Source organism: Malaya genurostris, chromosome 2, assembly GCF_030247185.1.
Source record: "Malaya genurostris strain Urasoe2022 chromosome 2, Malgen_1.1, whole genome shotgun sequence".
Lineage (NCBI taxonomy): Eukaryota > Metazoa > Arthropoda > Insecta > Diptera > Culicidae > Malaya > Malaya genurostris.
The window spans coordinates 159,463,303-159,475,498 of NC_080571.1; positions in this window are offsets into that span (position 1 = coordinate 159,463,303).

A 12,196-nucleotide genomic window follows, 5' to 3' on the forward strand; every position below is an offset into this window, starting at 1 on the left:
AAACTTGTCTATCATCAAAAGGCGCAGAAAGGTGCAGATGAGTCTACTTATATATTAAACTACTTCAAAAGAGCTATCATACCGCGGTTAAATTACTCGTCTTCAGGCGAGATATGTTCTTTTCAAATATCCTTATCCTTGACATTTACAATGATAAGATTCATTGTATGTCAGATCAGATTTCAGTATATAGTCATTACCATAGTACTTGCCACAAAATATGATTTTTTTTGCAAATTAAGGTCTATAAATTGAATAGTTTAGTAATTGTTTTGTCACGACTTTAAAAAAAAGCAATCGAACTAACTAACTAAATTCTCTTCTGGTAGAGAAAAGTATGATCAAAACTCATTTTTTAGTTATTTGTATTTATTTTATGATAGCTGACAATGTTCTTAACCAGCTAAAATACTTTTTGCATCCTTTTCCGAGCCCTCAACCGCTTCGGGCCATCCGCCATAACGCTTTTGGGCTATGGGGATTGTTTTCGTGCGAAGGAAACGAAAACGAGATTCAGAACTTGTGTTCAGAGACCTTGATCTCTTTCGAGCGTACAAGCTCTCAGCTGGGAAGTAACGTCTTCAAGACCGCAGGCTAGTTGCTCTTGCGTAATGAGAGCCTATGCTTCTGTGGTGGAATAGTTTTTGACCAGCTGATAGTAGTCTTTGTAGCACTAAGCACAACCTTAAATCTCGGAAAAAAGGCTAGTTGTCTCTTTTATGCGGAGACCTATGCTTCTAATTCGGAGGATTACTGATTGTCTTAGCGAAAAGATTTTTGACAAGGAGATGAGCAATTTCGGCCTACTCGATTTGACTTTCCGAAAACTTCTGATTTTATTTATAAATTTTGGGTCTTATATACTAATTCCTAGTCTAGAGAATCTGGACTTCTCGCAGAGATACTTCTAAAAAATGCTGCACACGCATGCTCGTTATTTCAAGTATTCTTGCGCGTGCGTCGCTATCGACCAACACGTGTTTGCGCTACTATCTCCTTTTCTCCCACGTGCCCAGCTGATCACTGAGCCGCTTCGCACATGCGCAGCTGATAGCTGGCAATGTCTAACTCACTTGCAGCGCTACAGCTATTAATCTGTAGGATCGTTGCACCGTAACATAAATTGATATAATTTACAAAATATTGAAAACAAGCAACGATCTTTCTATTACTGTTAATGTTACGTAATAATTTTCAATTCATAATTCATGACTTCACTCATAATATTAAATAAAAACTATTGCATTGTTTACACTGTTGAAATATTAGGATAAAGTTGTCCACTATAAAGTGCTGGTGACGGTGATCTATCATCTGATGATTCCCTGTGGTTTGATGCTGTAGCTGTAGTTTTGGCCGCTCGTAGGTTTGTAACGTATTCCGATGTGTTAAGAATGATGTCAGGAAGTTCCAAAAGGCAGCTAGTAATTGCCATCCAAGACCGTAAATGTCATACAAAATTCTTCCATACATTACTGTGTCTACGATAAATTTGATGGCTCGTCCAATTGCATACAATCCAATGATAATTGACGTAAAATTTCACATCCAGTTTGACCATGATTTTATTTTGCTCCAGTATCGATTAATCGCGTTGTCAATTATCTTGTCTGATATCAAAGCGTCGAAATGAAATCCTTGTGTGTTAGGTATTTGCCCTGATAGAATTTTGTGAAGAACGTTTGATGCTATATGGTTATCACCTTGATTACATATGAAATTTCACATTTTCTTAAGACTGTCGGTATCATAGACTCCGCTTTCCATTTAAAAACATTGTTTCATTGCCATATTTTACAGGTAATTCTTGATAACACCGCTCTGTTGTAAATGGCTTTACGTATATAGCCTTGCATCCCAAAACGTGTAGAACCTCTCCAGTTACTACAGAAGAAAATCCTGATCTCTTCACTATACTTGTAACGAATTCCGTTGTGTTTAAACGTGCAAGTGTCAACTTTGTCTCAAGTAGTGCTTTATCTATTTTACACATCTCTGTCATTACTGCATTATAAACTTCGTCCAGTCTTTGGCCGACATAGTTCTCAACCATGGTTATCTTTGAGTTGAAATAATTGAATATGTCGTGGTTCTTAGCACTATCAGGCTTTCGATGAAATGTTGATTTAAATTCTGACGCTTCCAAAATAAATATTCTTGGATGATCGGTTCTGTATTCATTGTAACCGCAGATTTTCGATGTGCATTTGGTTCTTATTAAAAATAGATGTGTATCTGATATAGATGTGTAGACTGCTTGCTGAATTTGTTGGGTTTGACCGCCATCCAATCCTTTCATTGTTTCCCCGAAAGCTGAAGCCAGGAAATATAAAAACATTAACACGGTTGCGCACCAGAAAGGTAGTCCAGGCTCTTTTTCTTAAGATGGCCGTTTTTTTGTTTCATAGCTTTGTCTCTCATACCCTTGACGGCATCTATATCAATTTTTCGTAGCGTAGGGATCAAATAGTCTTATGTTTTCAAATTTTCTTTTGTTGGTTTCAGGCAGTATTTCTTGGTGATAATTCATAATAACTGTGGTGGTTTCATTATTCTGTTCTTCTTCGTCTCTACGCTCATCTAAAATAGCTGCATTTACTGCTGGTCTTTTATATATTCCCTTTACGGTTTGTATCATAACTGAACGTACTTGACCATCTGCTGCTACATGAGTTTCAATCACTCTGCCCTTCAGCCATTTTTCATGGGGAGTGTTATCATCGGCGATTACTACGATGTCATTTTCCTTAATCGGTACTATTTTTCCTGTCCATTTGTTCCATTTCATCAACGTTGGGATGTACTCCTTTTCCCACTTATTCCAAATATGTCGAGAGTATTGTTGTACCATTTTCCATTGCTTTGTTGTCAACTCCTGTTGAGCTGGGTCAAATCGTGGAACGTATTCGCCTGCACGACCGATTAAGAAGTGGAAGGGTGTCAATACTTCATCATCTATTTCGTCGATGGCGATGTCCGTGGGAGGTCTGGAATTAGGCATAAATTCTGCCTGTATTAAGGCAGAGCATAAGGTTTCCATTTAAGGTCGTCGTTCGCCACGTGTATTTAAAACTTCGTAGATGCAATTTTTAAGTTTTCGTATTAATCTATCCCAAACACCTCCAAAGTGTGGCCACCCAATTTCCAATTTTGCAACTTCCTTTTTATTCATTGTGATATTTATTTCCTTCAATAAAGACTGCATTTCCTTCTCTGCTCCGGCAAAATTTGTTCCATTATCGCTGTATAAGTGTTTAATTTTGCCACGTCTATGTTGTAAGTTTCTTAGACATACTAAGAAAGCATCCGTATCTAGCTTTTCTGCTAACTCAATATGAGAGGTTCGAATTGATAAACATTACTCCCCACCTTTTTTCGACTGAACGTTTTACTGCTACTTCAAATGGTCTGAAGCAGTCTACTCCAGTTTGTGTGAAAGAGTGTGCATAGATATCTATCCGCCCTCTTGGTAGGTTTGTCATCTGAGGTGGTGTCGGTTTTGCTCTCATGTTTTTACTTTTTTGGCAATTGATTTTAATTCTCTTTAGCATAGCTCTACCAAACTGTTTAAAATATTTTTGGTAACTGGCTGCTACTACTGTATTATCTGCTTGATGCAGATAGTTTTCGTGGTACATTTTTATAATTAACCGGGTCACATGATGTTTTGGTGGTAGTACTATCGGGCGTCTAGTGTAGATTGGGAGAAAGTTTGCCTTGTCAAGTCGTCCGTTTGCTCTCATTACTCCATATTCGTCTAAATAGAGATTTTGACTTCTCAATTTGCTGGGCTTATTTAGAACTCCGTATCTTGACAGTTCTTCCATTTCACTGGTAAATACATCCCATTGTGCCTTTCGTATGATGGCGCTTTATGCCACTTGTCGATCTTTTAGGGAAACATTTCTCACAAATTACCTCTTCTTTCTCTTGTTTCTCTTGTTTAATCCGCAAATTTTTAAAGTATACAAGGGCTTCCTAATTTAAATATCGATTTTCTTGTATGAAGTCGAGTTCTGCATCTTCGTAATAATGAACAAGTACCGTGGTTTTTATTTCTTTCGTGGTCCCATGTGGAAGGTTGTTTTTTTGGCCACTGACCTGCAGGTTGCTTCAGAAATTCAGGGCCACTTATCCAAATTGAACTATTTGAACTAAGTTTTGTGCCTGCGTCCGCAGAGTTCATCTCTGTTGGAACGTGACGCCATTGGTCCATGGAGGTGATCTCCAAAATTTCTCCAACTATGTTTGCCACATGTGTGTTATATTTTCTATGGTCAGAATTTATCCATGATAATACGACTTGAGAATCGCACCACATTAAACTTTTAGTCGGCTTTATGCGCAATTCCTTGAGTATTGTTTCCATTAGTCTGGTACCCAACAACGCTGTTTGAAGCTCCAATTTTGGTATCGATAGTCTCCGTATTGGAGCTACTCGTGCCTTTCCAGCTATCAGCTTAACACATGTTGTTTACCCAAATCATCTATTCCCCGAATATAACTGGCCGCAGCATATGCGTGTTCGAATGCATCAACAAATGTGTGTAATTCAATTTGCTTAGTTTGTTTGTTGATGATCCATCTAGTAATTTTCAATTTTTCAGCTCCCTCCATTATTTGCAACCACTGCTTCCATCTGTCTTCGAGATGACGAGGTATTTCCTCGTCCCAATCAGTTAGTTCCTTATGTAGCTCTTGCATGGTAATTTGGCCATGGATCGTCAAGTGTGATATTAGCCCCATTGGGTCGTAAATACTCATGATGAAAGATAATATTTCTCTCATCGTTAGTTTCCTCGTTGTGTTTGTTACCTCTGTTTTCCATTTGTTGAAGTTTATTTTGTAGCTGAAGTAATCAAACAGAGTAATCCTATAAAGTCCAAGTATTTTTTTCAATTTGGGAATCCTTGTCCTCCAACACCTTAATCCTTGCTTTTTGGATCCTGTTTTTTGGTTAGGATGTCAGTAACGTCTTGTTATTTGAAACAAAGTTTCTAATGAAGAATCTTGTTTCATTATGTATTCCATATCCTTTACTGTTTTAATGGTCTCATCTACAGTGTAGAAGCTGTCTACGTAGTCGTCGACGTAATGTTGTTTCACTATAGTTTCAACTGCCTTTGGCTCAGCATTGTTATTTTTAACTATCTGAGCGCACGCTGGCGAACAAGGGGATCCCAAAATCATCACTTGCATAACATACACATCGGGTTGTCGTTTTTCATCGAAATTCCGCCATAGGAAACATTGTTTTCTTTCTTCAACCTTATTTATACCCACTTGACCAAACATTTCCTTTGTATCTCCAGCTACAGCGACTGGGTCCTCTCTAAATCTTATTATAACTCCAAATGACGAGGTGGTTGCATCCGGTCCTGATAATAGTGCTGAGTTAAGTGAAACACCTTTCACTTTGGCTGCGGCAAAAATAACTAAGCGAGGTTTCGGTGGATTTTTGTTTTTATTGATGACGATAAACTGAGGCAAGTAAAACATATCGTCAGACCACTCACAAACTTCTTCAGGTGTTAACTTTTTGGCATATCCTTTCGCCACATAGTTATTTATAGTTTCGGTTGCTCATGTCTTCATTGTTTCATTTTTCTGAATCTTTTGCTCGAGTGCGATTAATCTTTTTAGTGCCATGTTTTAGCTGTCCGGAAATTTATAATTTTTCTCTCTCCAAAGTAACCCAATTTCATATCGTTTGCCGGTGTACGTTAGTGTTTTATCGACAATCTACACCGAAATCTTCAATAGAAAAATACATTTTCATCATATCTCTCATTAGATGGTCTTCCTCCTGAATTATCATCAATTGTTCACCGGTTACTGATCCAGATATAGTTCCAAATATCATCCACCCGAGTTTGGTTTTTATAGCAATTGATTTTTCATGCCCTCCTGATCTTCTTTCCAGTGGAAGTAACAAATGACTATAATTTAGTCCAATCAGAACCTTTGGCCTTGCGTAATGATAACTGGAGAATCCACTTAAATGTTTATATTTTTCGGCTAACTGCTCATAATCTATTGACTGCAAAGGTAAATTTATGTCCTTGACTGTTCTTACATCCTTCAAGGCGTACTTCGTAGTTGCAAATTGACTCTTTTACTTTCTGTTTCTTCTCCTGAAAAATTTTGAGTCCACTTCAATTTTAGAGGGTCGACCTTACCCTTTAGTTGTAGTCTCTCTGCTACTTGCTTATCAAGTAAAGTAAGTGATTTGAGCCAATTTGTTCTGAAGTGATGAGCTTAGATCTGAAAAGGCAAACGTCTGTGTCTCGCGATTCCCGTTCCACAATATTACCGGAATGATCTGGTAAAAAACACTTACGTTTACGTTTACGTTTAGTCGTTTATACGTTTATACGTTTAGTCTGATGCACCTTAGATGTGTCTTCCCCAGCTACCGGATCCTCGACCTTTTTAGGTTTTATCTGTACTGTGGTTTTGTGCAGCAATCTATTGTGGTTTCCTTTACATCCATTTTCGTTGCACTGACTTACACTGTACCAGCTTGAGTGACTCCTTACAGGCTGGGCAAGGCGGTCGTTTTTCATCGTGTAGGTTTATTCTGTCCCTTTTGTCATGAATACGACTTACTTTGCTATGGGGTGCCTTTTCAAAATTTACCCTCTGAGAGAGCGATAAGTTTTTGATCGTGAATATCTCTTGTTGTATCTAACGAATCAACATAATTTTTGCTACACCCCATCGGAAATATGATCACAATTTTATGATAAAATTTTCAGTTGTGTGACATAATCTCAAGTAATTCAAAATATAACTTTTTTAATTTATGCAAATCCGAAATGAAATAATCGACATTAAATTTCTGTATGCGGCCATTTTTATAGCCATTAGGACCGCCCATTAATGAAAAAGCTACAAACGAAATCAGGTAAAAACAAGCCTCTCAACAAAAATTGGATCAGTTTGGATTCTATCGCCACTGCGAGCAGATGTATTTTGTGTCGTTTGCAAAGCTAGTTTCGCTTTCGACAAGAGCGATTACGTCACAGCTGCGTGATTTACATTGATGAAAAAGCAACTGTAACATTACACAAAATCAGCCGTTCTAATGCCTCTAAAAGTTTTCTAAATAACTATTACGATTTCTTGCTTGCAAATCGAAGGGAAATATCCTCAGTGTAGTGCAAATCTAGAACTGTTTGATTTGATTTGTGCACTTTTCGCTGTGTGAAATTCACAGTAATCTAGATCAAGTGAAGCCTTCTTTGTTTTTGCGAAAAATGTGGAAAAGGGGAATGATGGCATAATTCATACAATTGATCAACTAATTGATATTCGGAACTGTATAGGAACATGTCCGTTGTTTTCGTATTCACGGAATCCAGTTATGTCTCTGACATTACCCACCCGCCTTTTTTCTTTATTTTGGGACATTGAGGTCATTAACCTACAAGTGCGTGCGTGAGGTTTCAACCATTCACTTAGTTCTATCAGCGTTGGCACTATATTATTTAGTTGTAGCTTCTCTGCCCATTTTATTTGCAGGTTGAAGGGTAATTTATCTACCATTTCCTAAACTAATCTCATATCCTGCAGGTAATATTCTCTGTTCAGGACAATCATGTTACTGATCAAATTTTCTAACGCGTCAGCAATTTCGGTTACGGAGTTTATATTTTCTTTTCTTATTTTTGTCAGCTCATGCAACAATTCTATGTAGACCGTCTCAGGTCTTCCGAAATTCTGTTCCAAACTTTTTCAAATCTTGTTTAATGGTGCGAGCAGACCAGATTTTTACGCTCGATCTCAAAGGCGCCAAGCACATCGATATTTATTCCAAGAAAGGTCCATTTCCTCTTTGGAGCCACCAATGTTTTCGTGCGAAGGAAACGAAAACGAGATTCACAACTTGTGTTCAGGGACCTTGATTTCTTTCGAACGTACAAGCTCTCAGCTGGAAAATATCGTCTTCAAGACCGCAAGCTAGTTGCTCTTGCGTAACGATAGCCTATGCATCTGTGGTGGAATAGTTTTTGACCAGCTGAAAGCAGTCTTTTTAGCACTGAGCACAAACTTAAATCTTGGAAAAAGGCTAGCTGTCTGTTCTATACGGAGACCAATGCATCTAATTCGGAGGATTACCGATTGTCTTAGCGAAAAGATTTTTGACAAGGAGATGAGAAATTTTGGCCTCAAACATCTACTCGATTTGACTTTCCGAAAACTTCTGATTTTATTTAGAAATTTTGGGTCTTTAATTCCTAGTCTAGAGAATCTGAACCTCTCGCAGAGATCCTTCTAAAAAATGCTGCACGCGCATGCTTTTTATATCAAGTATTCTTGCGCGTGCGTCGCTATCGACCAGCACGTGCTTGCGCTACTATCTCCTTTTCTTCCACGTGCCCAGCTGATCACTGAGCCGCTTCGCACATGCGCAGCTGATGGCTGGCAATGTCTAACTCACTTGCAGCGCGGCAGCTATTAATCTGTAGGATCGTTGCACCGTAACAAAGATGCTTTCCCGCGGCCAACAAGTAAATACAACAACAGAATACCGGGTATGGATCAACACTGGCAACTGTTTCAAATGCAGTAGTCTTAGGCACGGACGACTGAACGACAGGACAATGATCGAATCCAATATTAGACAATGGCTCAAACTGAAAAGTAAAAATCTGCTTTAAGTGAAAACGAATCTAAATCAAACCACAATTGAAAACCTAAAAAAACATAATTTGTACCGTGACATGTACATTTATATTTCTTCAAATGCGGCGAATGGCCAGAAACGGTTAAAGTCGCTCATAAAATAAAACAAACAAACAAACAAACTCTTAGCATCGTCCGACAGATTTGTCTTGGACGGTTTTGGCCATTCACGAATATTTGCAATTAAAGGATCCGATAAAACTAATAATTCATGGGATTACGATTTGTAAGTGATCTGGACTGCTTGCGTGTATAATACTCCCGACATATGTATAAAAGAAATTTCTTAATCGCTATAAACAGCACAATATAGCAAGCGTTTATCGATCTCCACTTTAATTGGTGAATAGAGGATATTTATCCGCAGAGCTTTTCTATAGAAAACATACCACAAAATAACATAACGCAATTCGACATTGTTTTTTATTAAATCATGGCTTCTTATCTCACTTTCAAAAAACATCTGGCAACTACTTTCAAAAAACGTCTGTAATGATTACTAAACTTTTCTATTTGTGGAATTCAATGTCCATAAACATTATTTATTGTGAGAGTTACCATGGTAATGAATATATACTGAAGCCTGATCTGACATACAAATAACCTTATCATTGCAAATGTCAAGGACAAGGATATTTAAAAAGAACATATCTCGCCTACAGACGATCGCAGGCGAGTAATTCAACCACGGTATGAAAGCTCCTTTGAAGTAATAATAATTGTTTAATATGAAAGCAGTCTCATCTGCACCTTTCTGCGACATAGACAATGATAGACACGTTTAAAATTTGTTTAAAAAAAATCAAGAAAAATGGCACTATTTCATTGAACTGAAACGATAGCAGCATAGTATGTTTGAGAAAGTTGTGTAGTTTTTAATGATGAAAAACTTTGTATAACATGAAAAACTCATATAAATTGAAAATATATATGTTTTCTTAAAATAAAACTGGTTGTAGGATACCCTTTTCGGAAAATACATCACATCATGAAATACACTCAAGTTACGGGAATAGTATCTTCAGCAAATTTGTTTGAAATAACTTTCTGACTTTTTGAAGTAACTTGGCCCCTATATTGGCTCTGATCTAAAATAATATTGTTATCCGAAAGATGGCGTCTGATTCTGAGCAACTTTGCTGTACCTCAAAAACCACGTTTCTATGAGTTATCAATTAAGAGTGTGAAATTGCGCTTTTGAACCACTGTGCAATGTAACGATTTTTGGTACGAATCGTTCGCGCCCAATATCGGTTACCGTAACACGGGAGGAACACAATCTTAGACCGAACAAATATTGAAGTAACTTGTGAATTTTGTGCGGAGCGAAATAAAACGCGTGTGGTTAAAATTCAACATAACTCCATCTTATTATTTTATTCTCGTTCTTTCTCAATTCAACTTACTGTGTTTCCTCGCGGCTTGTCTAGATAACTCCAGTCTACACTCAAAATAATAATCATATTATAGTTACGTGAAAAGTTATGTGAATATTTTCCACCCTACTTTTCACGTAGATTTTAATGGACTGACATTTAAAAGCTGTTTAATGCATAATCCAGTAAAAGTTACGTGTTTCATAGGTAAAATGTAATGTACTGTTCATATCACATTTATCTATCAGTTCATATTCAATTTAGATAGCAGAAAATTACTATTTTATATATTGGTTGAAGTCGAAAGGGAGATTCCTGATGTTGATATAAATCTATGAAATGAAAAATGCCATGAAATATAAAGCATTTATTTCAGAAAATTGTCATATAATTCCAATGGCTTAAAAAGCAACTAATAACGTCGTGGTATCTCAAATCGACAAACCTCCAGAAATCGTTTATGTTGTCACTACCATCCAACCGAAGCCGAAGTCGAGATCCAAGAACTCCCACAACACTACCGATGCAGGTTGAAGTCGCATTACATGGTTCCAGTGTCTCTAGCTTCATGCCGACGGCCTGTTTGAAGCATTCGGCAGGAGCGGGTAAACTTCCGGACTCACGCAGGCACTCGGTCCAGTTGAACACATGGAAACTTTCATACTGGAATGGTCCGGTCGATGGAGTAAAAAATTGTAATTAAATAACTTTTCTCGCAAATATTTACACTACTTACACTTCGAGGGGCACTGCTCGCCATTTTCAAAATCGAGTTTTTCACACTGGAAATTCACGTAGATTGTTTGACGTTTGGTCAATTCAAGTAAACCTTATGTGATGACTATATTCATTTTAGGGGATGTTCATATAACATTCATTTTCGTCACGTAAAATATTCAATTTGACATTTGAAACCATTCTACGTGATTTTTCAAGTGAATAGAACGTGAATTTTTATTTGAGTGTAGGTTTAAAACCGCTGCACGATCATGGCTTCCGTAACAATGTTTACTGGCATTTGTGCTCCATGTGTTCTACTTTAATTCGTAAACTGAGACGCAGATATAATGAATCTAGCAGCCAATACTAACATAACACTATGTGTGTTTCCGTACCATTTCCTCAGGTCAAGTGTTCGTTTACATACCATGTTCAGCAGTGAATAGGCAAAGAATACTAATAATAGAATAGAAAGAACGCAAAAGAAAGAATAAAGACAAACGTACGCTTGTATGTTTATGAATGAACACTTGTGTATATACGATGTAAACTTAAATGGAGATTAGAATAGAGAAATACAACAAAAACATTTGAAAAAACCTGTTTCAATCTACCTAGTGGTGTAATGATGCCTTTCTCATATCAATCATACCATCATATATAATACTGTGGTATTCTTCAAAACAATTTTCTTCGATTCCTAAAAAGAATAACCGAAATCGGTTTGTTTGACCGTCTACTGATAAAAACTATTAATTGAAGATGATTTGAGGTCGATTTAGAAAACTTTTTACGGTTTTCGCCCTTTTCAGTGATAGTACACAATTTTTAACATACTTTTCCTTATATTTCCGGATTTGGAAGTCGGATCCAGATGAAATTCAGGTATTACGTTTGGGACCACAGGACCTTTCATTTGATCCTAAGTTTATGAAAACCAGACACACCATCTATGAGAAAAGCTAGAAAACATATTTTCATTTTTACCCCATAATACCGGAACCGGAAGTCGGATTCAAATAATATTCAGGAATTTTTTATGGGACCATAAGACCTTTCATTTGAATCTAAGTTTGTGAAAATCGGTTCAGCCATCTCCGAGAAAAGTTAGTTCAAAAAAACGTTACATACACACATACGCACATACACACACATACATACACACATACACACACAAAAATCATAAACATATATTACATTATATGTCTTTCTATAAGAAATGTATAGAGTCCAGCCAGATACCACTAGTCAGACCGAGGGTAATGTTTCAAACCAACCGTTTTTCGCCCTTTTCGAGGACACAGACTATATTGCAAATTGCACAGATCGATAACCAATAAAATTTTAGGAAGCTACCTAAAACCTCAAGTCGATAGATAAATTAAAAACAAGTAAAATTGATGGTAGAAGCC